Here is an 8912-nt window from a genome sequence, read left to right as displayed (position 1 = left end):
TTCCCAGGTGTCTCTGGGTGGGTTTGAACCACTAACCTTTCGATTAATAGTCTAGCACTTAACCATTTGTGCCACTCAGGGACTCCTAAGCATAGATAAAGCAATACTGAATTAAATGTTAGCAAACTGAATCAAACAATGAATGAAAAATACATTATAATCAGGCTGGGTTTATACCATGGATTCATGTACGGCTCAACATTAGAAATTTGATTAACATAACTTATTACATGGAAACCCTGGTGGTGTAGTGGTTAAGTGCTATGACTGCTAAGCAAAGGGTCAGCAGTTCGAATCTGCCAGGCGCTCCTTGGAAACTCTATGGGACAGTTCTACTCTGTCCTGTAGGGTCTCTATGAGTAGGAATCGACTTGACAGCACTGGGTTTGGTTTTGGTTTTTGGTCACTTGCTACATTAACAGATTAAAGGAGAAAAAATATATTCTAGTACTCAGATCCACACATACAGGAAAAATATTAAACTTTGATAAAATTTAATACTCATTTACAATTTAAAAAGAAACAGCAAATTTAGAATAGAAGAGAATTTTTACATCTAAAAACTTCCTTCAGATATGATTTTTAATGATAAATGTTAAAAGTTTTATAGGAAAGTTACACAAATTTCCACTATTAACAATTCTGATTTATAATAGAGGCCCTAACCAGTACAGTAAGAACAAGTCAAAGAAACAACAGGTATAAGGATTGAAAAAAAAACAAAAACTGTTATTGATTGCAGTTGATATAATTTTCTATGGGGAACAACAGCAACAAAAAAGAAACTACAGAAATCAATCTTTAGAGTTAATAAGAGCATGCAACAAGATTGTCAGATATAATAGCAATATACAAACTTTAATTGAATCCCCTTACACAATAAAAAATAATGTAATTTTAAAATACTATTTATAACATCAAATAATTTCACAGGAAATGTACAAAACTTATAAAACATCATTAAAATATATTTTAAAGACCTAAACAAATAAACAGGTCGATCAAATTCATGGTATAAAACTCCATAGTTGAATATGTCAACTATTAACAAATAAATCTACACATTCTAAGTAATTCCAATAAAAAATTCTAACAGAAATTTTCAGAGAAATTGAGAAACCAAATTATATAATCTTATGAGAGAACAAAGGTCCAAGGAAAGGCCAAGACTCTTGAAAAAGCCTTGCCCTAACATATTCAAAGACTAGCAACACTGAGGAATTGGAAAACGAATGGACAAATAGAAAAACAATAGACAAGAGAGCTCAAGAGCAGATCCATGTATATGAGGAAATTTCACATATAATACAGGAAACATTGTCAATCTGTGGAGAATGAATGAGCTATTCAATACATGGTGCGAGGATAACTATTTTCCATATAAAAAACAAAGATCCCTACCTCATTCCACACCCATTAAAATCAATTTACAATAGAAACAAAAATACACATATTAAGTTTTGGAAGCAGTTATAGGACAATATATTTATGACTTTGGAATGGGGAAGAATCCTTACAGACTCAAAGAATAAACACCATAATAAAACAGATTGATTAACTTGACGTGGTTAAATAAAATATTCTGTCAAAATAGCCGTCATTGGAAAGACCTTGGTTAAGACAGGATGAAGAGGTCAGAGAATCATTTCCATAAAAACAAATATAACACTGGTAAAAAAAAATGTTAAAATCAATTGTTTCAGCATCCTGGAAAACAACCAAAACCACACAAAAATTGGGAAGCGTTTATTGTAAAGATACAAACATAAAAAAGTGCTATAGTGAAGGTTTGTGGTCTTCTTGCCTGGGCTGTTCCCATCCCTTTTCCCAGCTTGCTTGGTATGAATTGTAGATATAACAGCATCGGGCAAGCTGCAAAACCAGAATCTTTGCTGTCAGAGGGAACAGACTTAATTTATTGCTGTGGGGTAGTGAGGAGTGAAAACCTGGGGCTTTGCCACTAGAAGTGGTGAATTTTGTAGGAAATAAGTAGAGAAGACCCACAATAACTTACTAGTCCAAGATTGCAACCCCAGTTGTGGTGACTGGGTATACCAGCCAAAACTATAATGAGGGAGATTCTGGAAATAAACAAGCCATAGAGGAACTAAAAAAAATTCTCCACACATATATTGGTGATAGAAAACTACACACGTGCACAAGGGAGATCAAAAAGGGCCCAGGGAAAACTAAAAGCCAAAAGAAATTTCTTGAGAACTCGTTCTGAGGTTGAACGATTTCCCAGCTCACAAACAGATCAATCAGCACAGGACTATCTTGGGCAGAATCCCTGCATAAATCATTGACTGACCACTAAGCTATACAGACACAGGGTGACATCTAGGGAACCAAGCTAGAAATAAAAATCAGAACACAAAACCCAAATGATACGTCAGTAACAACACGTCTCAGAGAAAACAGATTCTACGGTTTAAGTCCAAGAAAGCTGCTAAAAGAAACAAGAACACTCAGGAGAACAACAACAAAAAAAAACTGAATTCAGCATTGCTATTTTTTTTTTTTTATAGTATCTAAATAGAAACCCTGATGGTGCAGTGATTAACAGCTACAGCTGCTAACCAAAAGGCCAGCAGTTCAAATCCACCAGGCACTCCTTGAAAACACCAGGCAGTTCTACTCTGTCCTATAGGGTCATTATGAGTCAGAATCAACTCGACAGCAATGGGCTTTTTTTTTTTTTTTTTTAATCTAAAATGCTCAGTTTCAAAACCTAAACCTGCAAAGAAACAGGAAAGTATGGTACATACTCAGGGTCTTAGTTTCTTAAAGCTTCTACGACAGAAATACCACAAGTGGGGAGCTTTAATAAACAGAAATTTATTTTCTGAAGAAATATTATAGGGAGTCCTCCAGCTAGAGAACCAACAATATTAGACAACAACTCAAGACTAAAACATAGAACTGAACAACCAGACATTAACCCAGATAGGGAAATCTCAAAAATAGATCAAAGCTAAAAGACTGAAAATAGGGAAACAGAGACATCAATATGTAAATGATGACAGCATTAAAACAAAAAAGAGGAACTAAATAGTATAGTCATAGAACTTCCATATGGAGAAGAAGTTAAGGCAACAGCAAGAAATAAAAGATTGGTTTAAACTTAGAGAAATAAAGGTAAATTTTAAGGTAATCACAAAGATAACTAACAAATCTACCTATTAAAATAAAAAAGAAGAAAAACATAAAAACTCAGCAAACACAAAATCAACAATAATGAAAAAGATGAAAAGAAAATATGTAAATAAAAATGATTCAGCACAGAAAATTAAACGGAACAAAGAAACTGTCAACACCAAAAAAAAATACATCAAAAAGACAACAGTAAATTCTAACCTATTAGTATTTACACTGAATGTAAATGGACTAAATGCAACAATAAAGAGAGAGAGAGTGGTGGTATGGATAAAAAAAAATATGATTCATCTGTATGTACCTACAAGAGACACACCTTAGACTCAAAGACACAAACAAACAAAAACTCAAAGGATGGAAAAAAATATATCAGGAAAACAACAATCAAAAAAGAGCAGGAGTGGCAATAGAAATCTCTGACAAAACAGACTTTAAAGTAAAATCCACCCCAAAGGATAAGGAAGAACACCATATAATGATTAAAGGGGCAATATACCAGGAGGACATAACCATAGTAAATATATATGCACCCAATGACAGGGCCCCAAAACACATAAAACAAACTCTAACAGCATTGAAAAGAGAAATAGACAGCTCCACAATAATAGTAGGAGACTTTAACACACCAGTTGCAGTGAAGGACAGAACATCTAGAAAGAAACACAATAAAGACACAGAAGATCTAAATGCCACAATCAATCAACTTGACCTCTTAGACATAGAACACTCCACCCAACAGCAGCCAAGTATACATTCTTTTCCAACAAACATGGAACATTCTCCAGAATAAACCATATTTTAGGCCACAAAGCAAGCCTTAACAGAATCCAAAACATCAAAATATTACAAAGCATCTTTTCTGACCATAAAGCCATAAAAGTAGAAATCAATAACACAAAAAGCAAGTACGGAAAATCAAATACATGGAAACTGAAAAATACCTTGCCCAAAAACTACTGGGCTATAGAAGAAATCAAGGACAGAATAAAGATATTCATGGAACGAAATGAGAATGAAAACACATCTTACCAGAACCTTTGGGAAACAGCAAAAGCAGTGCTTAGGGGTCAATTTATAGCAATAAGTGCACACATCCAAAAAGAAGAAAGGGCCAAAATCAAAATATTAACCCTACAACTCAAACAAATAGAAAGAGAGCTGCAAAAGAAACCCTCAGGCACAAGAATGAAGGAAATAATAAAGATTAGAGCAGAAATAAATGAAGTAGAGAACAGAAAAACAATTGAAAGAGTCAACAAGACCAAAAGCTGGTTCTTTGAAAAGATCAACAAAATTGATAAGCCATTGGCCAAACTGACTAAAGAAAAATAGGAAAGGAAGCAAATAACCCAAATAAGAAATGAGATGGGCGATATCACAACAGTCAATTGAAATAAAAAGGATCATAACAGAATACTATGAAAAATTGTACTCAAACAAATATGAAATCCTAGAGGAAACTGACACATTTCTAGAAACACACAAACTACCTAAATTAACACAAATTAAGGAAGAAAAACTAAATAAACCCATAACAAAAGAAGAGATTGAAGAGGTAATAAAAAAAAAATCCCAACAAAAAAAAAAAATCCCTGGCCCTGACCGCTTCACTGGAGAATTCTACCAAACTTTCAGAGAAGAGTTAACACCAGCACTACTAAAGGTATTTCAGAGCATAGAATAGGAAGGAATACCATCTCATTCTATGAAGCCAGCATAACCCTGATACCAAAGCCAGGTAAAGAAAACGCAAAAAAAGAAAGTTACAGACCAATATCCCTCATGAACATAAAGATGCAAAAATCCTCAACAAAATTCTAGCCAATAGAATTTCATGGCATATCAAAAAAAAAGAATTCATCATGACCAAGCAGGATTCATACCAGATATGCAAGGATTGTTCAACATTAGAAAAACAATTAATGTAATCCATCACATAAATAAAACAAAAGACAATAACCACATGATCTTATCAATTGATGCAGAAAAGACATTTGACAAAGTCCAACACCCATTCCTGATAAAAACTCTCAGCAAAATAGGGATACAAGGGAAATTCCTCAATATAATAAAGGGCATTTATACAAAGCCAACATCCAACATCATTCTAAAGAGAGAGAGTCTGAAAGCATTTCCCTTGAGAACGGGAACTAGACAAGGATGCCCCTTATCATCGCTCTTATTCAACATTGTGCTGGAGGTCCTAGCCACAGCAATTAGGCTAGAAAAAGAAATAATGGGCATCCAAATTGGTAAGGAAGAAGTAAAAGTATTCCTATTTGCAGATGATATGATCTTATACAGGAAAATCCCAAGGAATTCACAAGAAAACTACTGAAACTAATAGAAGATTTCAGCAAAGAATCAGGGTACAAGATAAATATACAAAAATCAGTTGAATTCCTCTGCACCAACAAAGAGAACTTTGAAAAGGAAATCACCAAACCAATGCCATTTACAATAGCCCCCAAGAATATAAAGTACTTAGGAATAAACCTAACCAGAGACATAAAAGACCTAATAAAGAAAACTACAAGACACTACTGCAAGAAACCAAAAGAGACCTATGTAAGTGGGAAAACATGCCATGCTCATGGACTGGAAAACTCAGCACTGTGAAAATGTCAATTCTTCCCAAAGTGATCTACACATACCATGCAATCCTGATCCAAATGCCAATGGCACTTTTTAACAGAATGGAGAAACAAATTAACAACTTCATATGGAAAGGCCCCAGATAAGTAAAGCATTAGTAATGAAGAAGAACAAAGTGGGAGGCCTCACACTGCCTGATTTTAGGACCTATTATACCGCGGTAGTCAAAACAGCCTGATACTGGTACAACAACAGATACAAAGACCAATGGAACATAATTGAGAACCCAGAAGTAAATTCATCCACCTATGAGCAGCTGATATTTGACAAAGTTCCAAAGTCCTTTAAATGGGGAAAAAATAGTCTCTTTAACAAATGGTGCTGGCATGACTGGATGTCCATCTGCAAAAAAAAATGAAACAAGACCCATACCTCACACTATGTACAAAAACTAACTCAAAATGGATCGAAGACCTAAATATAAAATCTAAAATGATAGAGATCATGGAAGAAAAAATAGGAACAACACTAGGAACCCTAATGCATGACATAAGCAGAATACAAACCATAACTAACAATGCACAAATACCAGAAGAGAAACAAGCTAACTGAGAGCGCCTAAAAATCAAACACTTATGCTCATCAAAAGACTTCACCAAAATAGTAAGAAGAGAACCTACAGACTGGGAAAAAAAATTCAGCTATGTCTAATCTCTAAAGTCTACAAGATACTGCAAAATTTCAACAACAAAAAGACAAATAACTCAATTAAAAAATGGGCAAAGGATATGAACAGACACTTCACCAAAGGAGACATTCAGGTGGCTAACAGATACATGAGGAAATGCTCAAGATCATTAGCCTTTAAAGAAATGCAAATCAAAACTACATTTCATCCCAGTAAAAAAAAAAAGCACTAATCTAAAAAACAAAATAATAAATGTTGGAGAGGTTGTGCAGAGACTGGAACACTTATGCACTGCTGGTGGGAAGGTAAAATGGTACAACCACTTTGGAAAATGATATGGCACCTTTTTAAAAAGCTAGAAATAGAAGTACCATAAGATCCAGCAATCCCACTCCTAGGAACACATCCAAAGAAATAAGACCCATCAAAGGAATAGATATATGCACACCCATGTTCATTGCAGCATTGTGCACAATAGCAAAAAGATAGAAACAACCTAGGTGTCCATCAACAGACAAATGGATAAACAAATTATGGTATATACACACAATGGAATACTATGCAACGATAAAGAATAATGATGAATTCTCAAAGCGTCTCATAACATTGATGAATCTGGAGGGCATTATGCTAAGTGACATTAGTCAATCACAAAAGGACAAATATTGTATGAGACTACTATTGTAAGAACTCAAGAAAATATCTGAACACAGAAGGAAGCATTCTTTGATGGTCACGAGGGTGTGGAGGGAGGCAGAGGGGAATTCACTAACTAGATAGTAGACAAGGGTCATCTTCAGTGAAGAGAAAGACAACACACAATACAGAGGAAGTCCAAATGACCAAAGCAAAAGTTAAGAAGTTTCCTGAACATATTCAAACACTTTGAGGGACTTTGAGTAGCTGGGAGTGGGGCCTGGGGGTCAGAGTTTCAGGGGACACCTAGGTCAGTTGGCATAACAAAGTGTTTTAAGGAAGTGTTCTGCATCCCACTTTGGTGAGTGGCGTCTGAGATCATAAAAGCTTGGGAGTGGCCATCTAAGATGCATCAATTGGTACCAACACATTTAGAGTAAAAGGGAATGAAGAACACCAAAGACACAAGGAAAATATTAGCCCAAGATACAAAAGGTCCACATAAAACACAGACTCCATCAGCCTGATTCCAGAAGAACTGGATGGTGCCCGGCTACCACCAATGACTGCCCTGACAGGGAACACAACAGAGAGTCCTGGATGGAGCAAGAGCAAAGTGCGGAGCAGAACTCAAATTCACGTAAAAAGACCAGACGTAAAGAGTTTATTCTCTCACAGTTCAGTAGGCTAGAAGTCCCAATTCAGGGTGCCAGCTCTGGAGGAAGATCCTTGTGTTGCATCAGTCTTTCTTTGGTCTGGGAGTAACTCAGCACAGGGGCCTCAGGTCCAAAGGACACGTTTTGCTCCCGGCACTGCTTTCTTGGCAGTATGAGGTCCCCATGTCTTTCTGCTTGCTTCTCTCTTTTGTATTTCAAAAGAGATTGGCTTAAGACACCATCTAATCTTGTAGATCTCATCAGTATAACTGCCACTAATCCATCTCATTACAGCATACTGATAGGATTTACAACATATAAGGAAAGCACATTAGATGACAAAATGGTAGACAATCATAAACTACTGGGAATCATGACCTAGCCAAGTTGACAGATATTTTGGGGGGACACAATTCAATTCATGACAACCCAGAACTAAAGCCATTTCCAAAACCCAGTCTTCAGACAAAGAATAGACAGGACTATAAAATAAAAATAATACTCATGAGAAGCATGCTTCTTAGTTCAAGTAGATACAGGAGCCCAAATGGGTGGCTCCTGTCTGGAAGCAGGATGAAAAAGTAGGAAGGCATGGAAACTGACTGAATGGACACAAGAAACCTGGGGTGGAAAGGGGGAGTGTGCTGTCACATTGTAGGGATTTCAATTAATGTCACATAACAATATGCATATCAATTTTTGTATGACAAATTAACTTGAGCTGTAAACTTTCATCTAAAGCACTATATATATACACACACACACATATATATACAAACATATTTTCTCACAGTTTAGGAGGCTAGATGTCTGAATTCAGGGCACCAACTCTGTTGCTGTTGTTAGGTGCTATCAAGTCAGTTCCAACTCATAGCAACCCTATGTACAATAGAACGAAACACTGCCTGGTTCTACGCCATCCTCACAATCATTGTTATGCTCAAGTCCATTGTTGCAGCCACTGTGTCAATCCACTTTCTTGAGAGTCTTCCTCTTTTTCTCAGACCCTCTACTTTACCTACCATGGTGTCCTTCTCCAGGGACTGATCCCTCCTAATAACATGTTCAAAGTACTTGAGACATAATCTCACCATCCTTGTTTCTAAGGAGCATTCTGGCTGTATTTCTTCCAACACAGATATGTTGGTTCTTTTGCCAGTCCATGGTATATTCAATATTCT

This window comes from Elephas maximus, chromosome 17 (assembly GCF_024166365.1).
Source record: "Elephas maximus indicus isolate mEleMax1 chromosome 17, mEleMax1 primary haplotype, whole genome shotgun sequence".
In the NCBI taxonomy this organism is placed as follows: domain Eukaryota; kingdom Metazoa; phylum Chordata; class Mammalia; order Proboscidea; family Elephantidae; genus Elephas; species Elephas maximus.
Note: the sequence above shows the minus strand (reverse complement) of the source record.